Source organism: Natrix helvetica (genome assembly GCF_964273705.1).
Source record: "Natrix helvetica genome assembly, chromosome: 4".
NCBI lineage: Eukaryota > Metazoa > Chordata > Lepidosauria > Squamata > Natricidae > Natrix > Natrix helvetica.
The window spans coordinates 166,844,786-166,858,049 of record NC_138550.1 but is presented as its reverse complement, the minus strand read 5'-3'; the positions used below and the strand labels follow the sequence as shown (position 1 = coordinate 166,858,049).

The window sequence follows — 13,264 nt, the reverse complement described above, 5'->3', positions numbered from 1 at the left end:
CGGATGGGCATCTCCCAATTGCCTCGCAAGGATTCCCCCAAGAAACCCGCGCAGAGCCACCCCCTCTCCTCCGCCCTCCTCACAACGACCCCGCGAGGTCGGCTGGCGGGAGGAAGGGACGTTGGCGGCGCCCGCTCCACCCCCCCATCCCGCGCGCGCACCTTCTCCCCCTCCCCGCGCGTGACGTCATCGTCCCCGCAGGTTCGCCCACCTTCGCCAATCAGGCGAGCCCGAGGAGGAGCAGTACGGGAGGGGGGGGAAGATTTTGTGGGGTCCGCCCCACCCCGCGCCCCTTCATTGGCCGCGCGCCCGCCCCGCCCCCTCTCTGCATATTCATGAGTTGGGCGGGCGCGAGGGGCGGGGCGGGGCGGAAGCGGAAGCGTTGCGCGGAGACGGTTTCCGAGGAGTCGAGGGTATAAAGCGCCCGCCGCCGCCGCTGGCCCGCCGCCTCTCCTGCCGCTTCCCTCGCCAGCCGTGGCCGCCCCGGACGGACCCGCCAGCGCCCCCGGAGCAGCCCCGTCCCCAGCGCCCTCCACGAAGCCGGCCCCTGCCCAGCGGGGGGAGCAGCCGGGCCCCGGCGGAGCAGCGCGGTCCGCAAGGAGCAGGTACCGGCCGAGCTCGGGTTCCCTTCTCCTTCTGCCCACTGCCCACGCGCGGGCGCCGTTGGACACGCGGGATCGACCCGGAGCCATCCCGACGACCGCTTTCCCCGCGACACGCATCCGCACGTCGGGACGCGCGCGCCCCCGTTGGCTCCCCTGCTTGCTCTCTGCTGTGGCGTCGTCAAGGAAAAAAACTCTCCCGGGAGATGAGGTTGAGGCGGCTTTCCCGGGTGGGCTTCTCCCCTCCCCCCCCCGATTCTCCGTGTCCCCCTCCTCTCCCCAAAAAGTGGGGCGGGATGGGGATGATGGGTGTTAGGGTCCCTTTGGCGCAATTGGAGGGCACCCAGGTTGGGGAGGAACGTGGCTGCGATGGGGAGGGTGGGTGGGTATTGTGGGGGGGCATGATGATGAGGAGGATGGAGGTGGGGGGATGATGGGGAATGGAGGCCTGTGTGATCCTTGCTCTGGATTTGCCAGGTTTCTTCCTCCTCCATCAAATGCCTCTGTCGCCTCCTTCCAGACGGGCTGGATGGGGACGATGGGGGTTAAGGTACCCTTTGGCACACCTGGAGGGCACCCAGGTTGGAGGGTGCAATGTGGCTGCAATAGTGGTGTTGGTGGTGGGGCTTGCTTGACCTTTTCCTCCTCTGGATTTGCCAGATCACCTCCTCCATCAAATGCTTCTCCCCCCCCCCCCCTTTAAGATGGGATGAGGATGGTGGGGGACCCCTTGGCACACGGGGGGGAGGGGCAGGTCGGGGAGGAACGTGGCTGCGGGAGATGGGCAGCAATGGTGGGGGTTGGGCTTGGGATGATGCCGGAGCCTTGCTTGATCCTTCTGGATTTTCCAGGTCTCCTTTCCATCCAATGCCTCTGCTTCCCTCCTTCCAGCTGACCCCCTAAAAAAGAGGGGCTGCCCCTGGCTGGGTGGGAGCAGATAGATGGCTCTTGGAACCCCCCTCCCCCCTTCTGCATGGTGGGTGTAAGGATGCAGCAGGCTGGCTTCTCCAGTTACCGTGCTTGTCCTCTCCTGCTCGGGGCTGGCTCTCCAGCCTGTCACTCCGAGCAACTGTTACATAATCCTGGGATTGGGAGAAGCGCATCCTTGCTGGATCCCGAAACTCCTTTTCTCCCAGGTGGGCCTCCCTGGTGGCAAAATCCCCCCTACTTTTGCACCCTTGAGGTGCTCATCACCAACATTGGACCCGTGTCTCTGCATAAGTTTGTCCTTACGACCTACATTGGGGTCAGTTGCTTGGGTGGGGGGGGGGGATCCCAGCCTTTTTTTCTCCGCATGATACATCTTGTCTGTCTTTTGCAAGAGGAGGATCCTTGGTGATCTCATGAACGTTCGCTTGGGAAGATGGAGAAGAAGAGGTGTGTGTGGTTTTTTTATTTTATTTTTTGTGGAATCGCTTTGGAGAAGGTGCCCTGAAGGGAGATCTTCTGATGTGGACCAATGTGCTTGATTATGCAATTTAAGGATTAAGACATATCCTGAGTAAAAAATTTGGAAGGGGGGGGAAGTGTGGGTTTTTTTGTCGGGAGAGGCAGGATGAATGAAAAGATCCCTGGTCAAAGGATGGTCACAATAGAGAAGTTTGTTCTTCGGTGCGCAGTGATTGGGGGGAGAAGTTGGAGGTCAAACAGTGTGGGCCTCTTGGGAGGTGTGCGGAGGTTGTGGGAAAGGGGGAGAGGGGGCGTTTTGGACAGAGACCCCCTTGTGTGAAACGATGCCTTCATGGGATACAGGACAGGCCTTGTATGCCAGAAGCATCTTCAGGAAGGTGCACGTGGGAATGTTGAATGAGACTTTTCTGGCAAAGAAGGGGAACTCAGGATGTTGAGGAAGGTCACTGAATTGGGGTGGGATTTGGAGAAGGAGAAGACCCAAAAGAGAAAGGTGGAAGCATTTTGTGCCTGCTTGGTTAGGGGAAAAAAACAAGCTTTAGAGAGGAGTAACTGCTGGTTGCAAAATGATCGGAAACTGGTTAATGGCACCAGGAGGAGGAGGAGGCGGACGAACAGGGCAGGTGCTGTGAGGGTGCAAGGAAGAAGAGATCCCAGGGCTTATGCAACAAAGGCAAGAGAAGCAGAAGGGTTGTCTGAATGCTTTTGCAAGACACCAGGTAGAAGAGAGGAGGGGGTCCTTGGGTGGCCTTTGGAAGAGATTTCACGCTGGTGGTGCTTTCAAGTAGTCGGTGGTGCTTTCAATTAGTCGCAGCAGCCTCGTGATGGGAGGTTCCTGCTAGGGGAGAAATGAACCTCAGGATCTCTGCATGGGGATTTACACTGATGGTCTAACTGGTTTCCAGAGAGGATAAGATATTTGAGATTCCAAAGAGGAGGAGGGAAGCTCATCCAGGCAAGATGAATGAATAGGCAGCTGTACCGTTGGAAAGCAAAGGCCCCTTTAAAGCACTCTTTAGGTTAGCCTAGAAACAAGAAGGTGGAAGGAATGAGAAAGAAAGGAAGGAAGTGAGAAAAAAAGAAAAAGAAAGAAGGAAAGAAAGCAGGAAAGGAAAGAAAGAACGAAAGAAAATTCCTGGAAACAGAAATTGAAATCAGGTTTTTTTGCTCCTTCTCATGCTTGTGTACGTAACTCTTCAGAATGTGGTTTTGGGGTTGGAGAGAAAGAGAAAATGAAAATAGTATTCTTTATTAGCCAGTGTGATTGGACATACGAATATATATCTTTTCTACGGTGCAGAGAGCAGGAATCTTTGCCCAACGGAAGTATTGGGGCTTAGGAAGAACAGAGAGAAGGAAAGTACTGAAACCAAAAGCTGAACAAAGTCAGACGTAAATCAGGAACTCTGGATGACTTGCAGTTTAGCAAGAAAATACTGGGGTTTTTTCCATCCGGCCCAGTAGCCGAAAAGCAAAATCTGGGCCCTGCATAAACCTGAACAAGACTCTCCCAGAAAAAAAAATTCTGGAGTTCCGACCCACCGGAGAAGTCACTCTGTTTATTAGGGTCTGACAGATCAATCATACCTTTCACTGCAGTAGTTCATGTTGCTCTGTTTAATCTGAAATTAAGGCTGCCAAATGGATAATCCTATAGCACAGGGGTCCCTAATCTTTTGGACCTCAGGGACCACTAAATTTATAATTTTAAATCCCACAGACCACTAATATGATCTACCTAATGACCAGCTGGGTGGCCGTGGCTAGGTGGTCCTGTGACTGGGTGGCCGTGGCCAACTCAATGCCATTCACATCAAGGGGTGCCTTGTTGGTCTCTACTCGCCCCTCCCCTCCCAGCCACTCCTCCCCTGCCCGCCCGGGCTCCTTAGGGCCCCAACAGGAAGCAGTTGCCAGAGTTAAGCAGCCACCAGGAGAAAGAGTTGGCAAAACAGCTCAGTTCAAATTGGATCTGACCGAGAAGGAGGCTCAGCAGAAGCACCTCACTGAGGACTACAAGCATGGGCTTTCCAAGCAGAGGGAAGGCCTGCTGGGTACCTGCAAGGCCAGGTCCAGTGCTTGGAGGCTCAGTGGGCTGAGATGGTCAGCCAGTTCCAGGCCATGATGCAGTCCCACTGGAACGAGGCCCTCTGGCTCTTTGCCACCAGTGGTGCTTCCCTCCAGCCTTCGCCCAAAGCCCCCCACCAGGAGGCTGAAGCAGACCCCAAGTTGGAATTTCTGCCCCCCCTCTGACCCACACAAAAAGATCCCAAAGGGTGAGACTCTCTGCAGCAACACAAACATTCATTGCATGTATCCATCCCAGGGGCCATAGTTTGAGGACCCCTGATTTAGTGCAATATAAAAAATGGAAATAATTTTTCTAAATACCACCAAAATTTTCTCGTGGACCACCAGTGGTCCATGGACCCCCAGTTGGTGACCGCTGCTATTGCAAGTCAGAAGGCTTAACCTTGCCTTCTGAAGACCCTTCCCATTTTTACCCCGCATTGACTGAGCAATGAAAGGAGGACCGAGTCTGTTACCGGGAGTGGGGGTTGTCAGGATGGAATGAATTTAGGGAGAAAAGATTAAATTCCAAAGGAGATAAAGAGCTTAATATCAGAGACAGGTGGTCCTCAACCTATGACAACAATTGAGCCCAAAATTGAGGCAATTGTTAAGTGAGTTTTTGCCCCATTTTGCGATCTTTCTTGCCACGGTTGTTAAGTGAATTCCTAGCAGTGGTTAATTTAGTAACACAGTTGTTAAATGAATTGCTCGTCAGATGGTCGCAAAAGGGGATCCTGGGACACTGCGACCATCATAAAGGTGAATCAGTGGCCAAGCCTCCGAATATAAATTACGTGACCTTGGGGATGCTGCAACGGTCATAACAGTGAAAAACGGTCATAGGTCGCTTTTTTCCAGTGCCGTTGCAGCGTCGAATGGTCACTAAATGAAATGTTGTAAGTCGAGGACTGCCTGTAACGCAGTTGTCGTAATTAGTGAGCTCCTGCAAATAGCAATAGCGCTTAGACTTATATGCCGCTTCACAGTACTTTTACAGTCCCCTCTAAGTGGTTTATAGAGTCAGCACATTGCCCCCAACAATCCGGGTCCTCGTTTCACTGACCTCGGGAAGACAGAAGGCTGAATCAACCTTGAGCTGGTCTGAATCGAACTCCTGGCAGTTGGCAGAGTTAACCTGCAATACTTCATTCTAATCACAGGGAGGAGAGGGGAAGGGAGAGAGGAAGGAAGGAAAAGGAGGATAGGGGAAGGAAGGACAAGAAGGATAGGGGATGGAAGGGGGAGAGAGAGAGAGAGAAAGAAAGAATGAATGAATAATAGGGGAGGGAGGAAAGAAGGAAGGAAATATTTTATTCATTTGATTTGTCCGATCGTTTACAAGTTAATAGGTATAAGAATAAACATGAGTATGAATGAAATGGGTACGAATAAATGGGGACAGAAGGAGAGGGACGGCAGGCACGATGGTGTGCTTATGCATGCCCCTATGTGAGAGTGAGGCAGGGAGGGAGTTAGGAAGGAAGGAAGGAAGGAAGGAGGGAAGGAAGGAAGATAGCCAGACCCCTTAGACTTATATGCCGCTTCACAGTGCTTTTAGAGCCCTCTCTAAGCGGTTTACAGAGTAAGCCTCTTGCCCCCAACAATCTGGCTCCTCATTTTACCGATCGGAAGGATGGAAGGCCGAGCCGACCTTGATCCTGGTGAGGTTCAAACTGCTAAATTGCAGGCAGCCGATCAGCCTGCCATGCAGGGTGTCGCTGCAGTGAAGGTCAGAAGGGATCTTTCTTGAAACGAGCTTGTCGGGGGACAGGCGATTTTGGGAGGGCAACGATTTCAATGCTTCTAGACTCCCGTTGGGTTTCTGGGTTTTACAGGGCCAAGAAGTCCAGCTAGTTCTTCCTCTTTCCAACCGAAGCGGCCCACTAAAAAAAAATAATATTTATACTATTAAAAGTTTTGTGTCGAGCCCTCCTGGCGGAAGAAGACGGCGTATTATTTGAGGTCGCAGGTCCTTGATATGGGCCGTGGCTCCCCCACCAAGTTGATTCGGAAGAAGCCACGGTGGAATTTCTTTTATGGCTCAGGAATAATTACATATCCGTGATAAACCCCGGCAATCAATCCACTTAAGTTATGCTGACCGTAATGTAAACAGTCACTTGCGGTGATTAAGGAAAAAATGCTTCGGTCTGCATATTTGTGGTCGGCCTCCGAGCGGGGTGAAATCTTGTGCCCTCTTCTCTCGGAGTAAGGAAGTAGGCGCGCTCTTGCCTTTTGAGATGCAGGCGGCAGTGCGAACTGCTGACCTGCGAGTTTGGAGAGCATAACCGTGGGACATTTGGGTGGTTCTTAGATATCTTTTTGAGACTGTCAAAAAAACCGGTTGCTCGCCGGTTTTAGTGCAGGGCATGGCCTGCACTAAAAATGAACCAGAGTTTTTGAAATCTGCCTTTCGTTTCACCGTGGATATTTGTCGTTCGGTTCTTATGATAAAGGCAGAGGGCATATTTATTTTACTTATTGGTTTATAATCCCACCCTTACTGTTTCTACAAATAACTCAAGGCGCTGAATGTGTCCGACACACCATCCTCCTGTTTATCCCACAACAACCCTCTGAGGTGGGCTAGGGAGGGAGGGAGATAAGAGATGAGAGAGAAAGATACAGAGAGATGAGAGAGAGACGGGGGGGGGGGGAGAGAGAAATAGATACAGAGAGAAAAAGATAGAAGGAGAGAGAGACAGATAGAGAGAGATGAGAGTGAGAAAGAGAGAGAGAAAGGGGAGAGAGAGAGTTGAGAGAGAGAGATACATAGACAGAGAAAGAGATGAGAGGCAGAGAGACAAAGGGGGGGGGAGAAATAGATACAGAGAGAAAGAGACAAGAGAGAGACAGAAAGAGAGATACAGAGAGAGATGAGAAAGAGAGAGAGAGAGATTGGCCTAAAGTCACCCAGCTGGCTTTCATGGCTAAGGCGGGACTAGAACTCGTGGTCCCCTGGCGATTGTCCTAAAGTCACCCTGATAGCTTCCATGCCAAAGGCTGGACTAGAGCTCAGCGTCTCCTTGTGATTGGCCCAAAGTCACTCACCCAGTTTTCATACCCAAAGGAGGACTAGAATTTGCCGTCTCCTGGTGATTGGACATAAGACACCTAGCTGGTTTTTGTGCCTAAGGCAGGACTAGAACTCACAGCCATTCTGGTGGATTGGACTCGAGTCACCTAGCTAGTTTCCATGCCTAAGGCGGGAACTAGAACTCACGGTCTCTTGGCGATACGCCCGAAGTCATCCAGCTGGCGTTCATGACTAAGGCAGGACTAGAACTCACCGTCTCCTGCTGATTGGCCCCAAATCACCATTCAGGCTTTTATGACTAAGGCGGGACTAGAATTCATGCCTCCCACTTTCTTAGCCTGGTGCCTTAACCACGAGGCCAAACTGGTTCCCCCCTGCCCCATGGTTCCAAGCCTTTTGCAGAGTTAGAGAGTGGGGGCAAATCCTATCTATCATGACTCCAATGACCTTGAACCTGTCTTTTGAAAAAACACGAACTTTGCTTTCGTCCACCCCTCCCCACAATTTTGTCCCCTGCTTGTTAGCATCCCCACCCGTTTCTTGCTTTGGGTCGCTAGATGGACCAGGATTCCAGCACCAGAACAAAGAGCCCGAGGATGCCCAGAAGTACAGAATAACAAGAGTTGGAAGGGACCTTGGAGATCTTTTAGTCCGGTGCTGCCCCCCCCTCCAAACTTTTGAGTACTAGGGATCCAGTTCCACAGAGAAAAGTTTTCCCACGGACCGGAGGCGGCGTGGCTTCGCAGGCTGGCTGCATCCCGCACATGGGGCTTAGGCTTGTTTGTGTGGCCCAGTTTCTGCCATGCCACAGACCGGACGTCTGGGGACCCCAATTCTAGTCCAACCCCCTGCCACAAGGAAGGGATCAGACTTCAGCTATAGCCTCTGCAAAACTTTGCTCCTCCTTACCTACCCTTCGTGGGCAACACCGAAATTGGGTTTTTTTAAAAAAAAAGATTCCATGTAATGTGAGGATGCCCACCTTGGCACCGTCTGCAACTGAGAATCGTAAACAACCCAGGCCTTATGCAAGCACCCGCTGCTTAAAATGGCTTGCCGGAACGGGTCGTCGGTGACGGATGGCATGTGTGACATTCCATCGCCTGGCTGAGGCACCCCTGCTAAGGTTTACTGGGAAAACGGGCTGGGATTTCTGGTGCAGGTGGGCGGACGGCCTTTGCGACTGGAGAACAAACACCAAGTTCCAAAATATGCAGAGGTCGAAAGTGAGCTCTCTCTCTGCAAGCAGCAAAGGTTTAAGTGCTTTTGGTATGTTTGCTGCTCCAGGACGTAACCTTCTCTTTTAATTGCCGTGGCAGAGTGAGGCGGTTTTATTGGCTGCAATTAGAAAGGTGAGCTTTGAGGGTGGTGGTTTGTGGTTGTTTTTTAAATTGAGTTGTCTCTCCAGTAAGCTGGGATATATACCCAGGACTGCCGTGCCTTTAAAACGAATTTTAAATGCTTTTTTTTTTTTTTTTTGCAATGGCCACTTCAGAACGAATTTTCCTTTAAGAATGGGCTTGGGATTTGGGAGCCCATTGAGTGTTTTGCAACAGAGATGAAAGTCTCTTCCCCACTTTCGCTTATGTTCTCCGGAATCACCGCTTTTCGCTTGGGAGACTGCCAAAAAGATGACAATTGCTGAGATGGAAATAAAAAGCACTTATCAAGGTAACGTTAGCCCGCTCTTGTCTTGAAAATCAACAGGGGGGAAGTTATCCCAAAGTGCATTTTTAATCCAGGCGGGCCTTCATCTTTTGTTTTGATTGCTCTTTGGTGTTTGTTTGCTTGTTTACCTTTACCTTTACCTTTTATTTCGATTTTTATACCACCCCCTCTCACCAAAGGGACTCGGGGCGGTGTACAGTCAAATGAAATAGATAAAATAGACTACAAACATGGAAACATAAAAAAATAGAAGAGGAGGCAATACAACACTGTACAGGTAAAGCAGATAAAAACAGTATATAAACAATCCTAAAAATACCCAATTAAAATTACCCAGTTAAAATATATCTGCCAAGAGGTATAATGAGGTTATGAATGGTCCAGGCCGGCTAAACGGAACAGGTGAGACTTCAGTTTTCGTCGAAAGGAGAGAAAGTCGGTGGTGGTTCTGATATCGGGGGGGAGGTCATTCCAGAAGGTTGGGCCCATCACAGAGAAGGCTCTACTCCTAGGCGCCGCCCGTTGGCACTGCCTAGTGGACGGCACCCGGAGGAGCCCCTCCCTGTGAGAGCGAATCGGTCGCAGGGAAGTGTGTGGTAGGATGCGATCCTGCAAGTACCTAGGTCCTGAGCCATGGAGCGCTTTAAAGATGGTGATTAACACCTTGAAACGCACCCGAAAGACCACAGGCAGCCAGTGCAGCTCGCGCAGGAGCGGTGTTATGTGGGAGTACCTAGTACTCCCAAAAATAGCCCGCGCGGCTGTGTTCTGGACTAGCTGCAGTCTTCGAGCGCATCCCAAGGGAAGCCCCATGTAGAGGGCATTGCAGTAGTCCAGCCGAGACGTCACCAGTGCATGAGTGACCGTGCGTAGGGCATCCCGGTCCAGTAGGGGGCGCAATTGGCGCACCAGGCGAACCTGGTGGAACGCCCTCTTGCCACGGCTGCCACATGGTCATCCATTGACAGCCGGGCATCTAGGAGGACGCCCAAATTGCGCGCCCGTTCCATAGGGGGCAATTGCTAGCCCCCTATGGTCAGCGATGGAATCAACTGACTGAACCGGGGTGCCGGTAGCCACAGCCACTCAGTCTTGGAGGGGTTGAGCTTGAGTCTGTTGTCCCCCATCCAGACCCCGACGGCTTCCAAACACCGGGTCATCACCTCGACAGCCTCGTTGGGGTGGTCTGGGGTGGAAATGTACAGCTGCGTATCATCAGCGTACAGATGATACTCCACCCCAAAACCACGGATGATCTCCCCCAGTGGCTTCACATATGCGTTGAACAGAAGGGGCGAGAGGACCGACCCCTGAGGCACCCCACAAGTGAGTGGCCTTAGAGTCGACCTCTGCCCCCCTGCCAACACACATTGCGTCCGGTCGGAGAGGTAGGAGCCGAACCACCGCAAAATGGTGCCTCCAACTCCCATCCCCCCCAGCCGGCACAATAGGATACCATGGTCGATGGTATCAAAAGCCGCCGAGAGATCTAATAGGACCAGGATAGAGGAACAACCCCTATCTCTGGCCCTCCAGAGATCATCGACCAACACGACCAAGGCCGTCTCCGTGCTGTGTCTGGGCCGGAAGCCGGACTGGCGTGGGTCTAGATATTCGGATTCCTCAAGGTGTCGTGGAAACTGCTGTGCCACCACATTCTCTACAACCTTCGCTAAAAAGGGAAGGTTGGAGACTGGACGATAATTAGCTAGCTCCATCGGGTCAAGGGAAGGCCTCTTGAGTAAGGGCCTCACCACCGCCTCTTTCAAGGCGGCAGGAAAGGACCCCTCGCTCAAAGAGGCGTTCACCAGGCCCAGTAGCCAGCCTCGTGTCACTTCCCAGGATGCCAGTACCAACCAGGAGGGACACGGGTCCATTAAACGTGGTCGGTCGCAGCCGTCCACGCAACCTATCCAAATCCTCGGGGGCAACAGATGCAAACTCCTCCCAGAGTGGTCTCACAAGACTCACTGTTGGCGGCTCCTCTGGTCCACTGAAGGGGGTCCATCCGCTCCGGATCTGAGCGATTTTGTCCTGCAGATATTCCCCAAACTCCTCTGCTCTGCCCTGTAGAGGGGCTTCCCGCGTCCTCTGTGATAAGAGAGAGCGGGTCACCCGAAACAGGGCGGCAGGGCGGTTATCGGCGGACGCGATAAGAGTGGCAAAGGCTGAACAGGTGAGCTCTTTGCAATGCAGCGAAACCTGAGAAAAGGTGCTTTATTAGACCACAGTTATTCCATGCATATGTAAGACCGAAGTGTTTTGGGGGTTGTCCATAGAGAGAGGATGCGGTGGCTCAGTGGCTAAGACGCTGAGTTGTCGATCAGAAAGGTTGGCAGTTTGGAGGTTTGAATCCCTAGTGCTACATAACGGTGTGAGCTCCTGTTACTTGTCCCAACTTCTGCCAACCTAGCAGTTTGAAAAGCACGGAGAAAATGCAAGTAGAAAAATAGGAACCACCTTTGGTGGGAAGGTAACAGCGTTCCATGCGCCTTTTGTGTCTAGTCCTGCCGGCCACATGACCACGGAGAAGTCTTCGGACAGTGCTGGATCTTCATCTTTGAAACGGAGATGAGCACCGCCCTCTAGAGTCAGGAACGACTAGCACATGTGTGCAAGGGGAACTTTTACCTTTCTAGTTTGGGGATTCTTTGCTTAATGATTATGGGACGTTCTTGCAAGCATTTATTCAGTGAGCAGTCAAAGTTACCACGGCCCTGAAAAACAGTGACTTGCTGTGACCGTTTTTCACACTTTACAATCCCTTGTAGCGTCCCTGTGGTCACATGATCAAAATTCAGACGCTTTGGCAACCAGTTCATATTTACGACGGTTGCAGCGTCCCCGCAAGGACAGGGGAAGGCTGTCACGTGACCCCCTCTTTTGCGACCTTCTGACAAGCCAAGTCAGTGGCTTGTCAGCCAGCTTCACGGAACCCCATGTTGCTCGCTTTCACAACTGCAGTGATTCGCTTAACGACTGGGCCCAGAAAGGGTCATAAAATGGGGCAAAGCTCACTCAACAACTGTCTTGCTTGGCAGTGGAAGTGTTGCTCTCAACTGTGGTCGTAAGTCAAGGGCTACCAGTAGTTTAGCGAGCATTTAAAGTTACGATAGACAACATACACACACACACCCAAAAAAGTACTGACGGCCTAGATTTGAAGTTCTGACTTTTGCTCTCCCTGCGAGGTTCACATAATAGCATTTTGCGCATTCAAGCCCACATTGATGACAATTTGTAACTTCCCGTGATCATGTGACCACAATTTAATGATAGAGAGATAGACAGACAGACAGACAGACAGAGATGATAGAGAGCGATAGGTAGATAGATAGACAAGAGATGAGATAGATAGATAGTAGATAGATAGATAGATGATAGATAGATGATAGATAGATAGATAGATAGATGATAGATAGATAGATAGATAGATAGATAGATAGATAGATAGATAGATGATAGATAGATAGATAGATAGATGATGGATAGATAGACAGGCAGAGATGAAATAGATAGATGATAGATAGATAGATAGATAGATAGATAGATAGATAGATAGATAGATAGATAGATGATAGATAGATGATAGATAGATAGATGATAGATAAATAGATAGATGATAGATAGATAGATAAATAATGGATAGATAATGGATAGATAGATGATGGATGGACAGATAGATGGATAGATGATGGATAGATAGATAGACAGACAGGCAGAGATGATAGAGATACGTAGATGCTAGATAGATAGACAGACAGACAGAGATGAGAGGGAGAGATGAGAGATAGAAAGATAGATATAGATATACTGTATTTTTTGGAGTATAAGACACACCTTTTCCCCCCTCAAAAAGAGGGTGAAAATCTGGGTGCGTCTTATACACTGAATACAGGATTTTTTTGCCTACCGAAACCCTGTCCCCTTTGCAAAAATGGACGTGGAAAAAAATGAGGCATGTAGACGGTTTTTGGGAGGCTTGCAGAGTGCAAAAACTATTTTTTTTAAATTTACCTCTTCAAAATCATGGTCTTATACTCCGGTGGGTCTTATAGTCTGAAAAATACGGTATATATATATATATATAATCTCCTTCCCATTTATCCAGGGAATTTATTGATAATCCTTGCAGATAGAGTGGACTTACCAGTGACTCATTCAGTGCCACCTTGTGGGCTTTTAAAGAAAAAAAAATAGATTTGCGTGTCTGCATAACCATTAGGCCACGTTGGCCTCAAGAGACAGATAAAGAGGACAATATTTCCATAGCCTTGCGCCAAGAGGAAATAAGACTGTGTGGGCCTACCGTATCTGAACATGCTACACTCTGGATTAAGAAGACTTAATTTGCAAAGCGTTGGGAACGGCTAGGGCCGTGATGGCGAGCCTATGGCTCTGCCACTCAAGCTTGGTGGGAAAGGCGCATGCGGGGGGGTGTACACACGCATGCACAGGGGAGGGGCGCATGCGCATT

The 13,264-nt window shown here is 50.7% G+C and overlaps 1 protein-coding gene across 3 annotated transcripts in view; it reads left to right on the top strand.

Annotated features, from left to right (window-relative positions):
* The first annotated feature begins 366 nt into the window (after nucleotides 1-366).
* The window catches only part of SLC45A4 (solute carrier family 45 member 4), a 96,130-nt gene continuing 83,232 nt past the window's right edge, over nucleotides 367-13,264 (top strand). The window contains exons 1-2 of one of the 3 annotated variants that reach the window (XM_081951102.1): nucleotides 8,293-8,471; nucleotides 8,615-8,790. The gene's annotated coding sequence lies outside the window, so the exon portion shown is untranslated. Of the gene's footprint in view, nucleotides 606-8,292; nucleotides 8,472-8,614; nucleotides 8,791-13,264 lie in introns of those variants that run through there. The other 2 variants (XM_081951101.1, XM_081951103.1) reach the window with 2 other exon arrangements.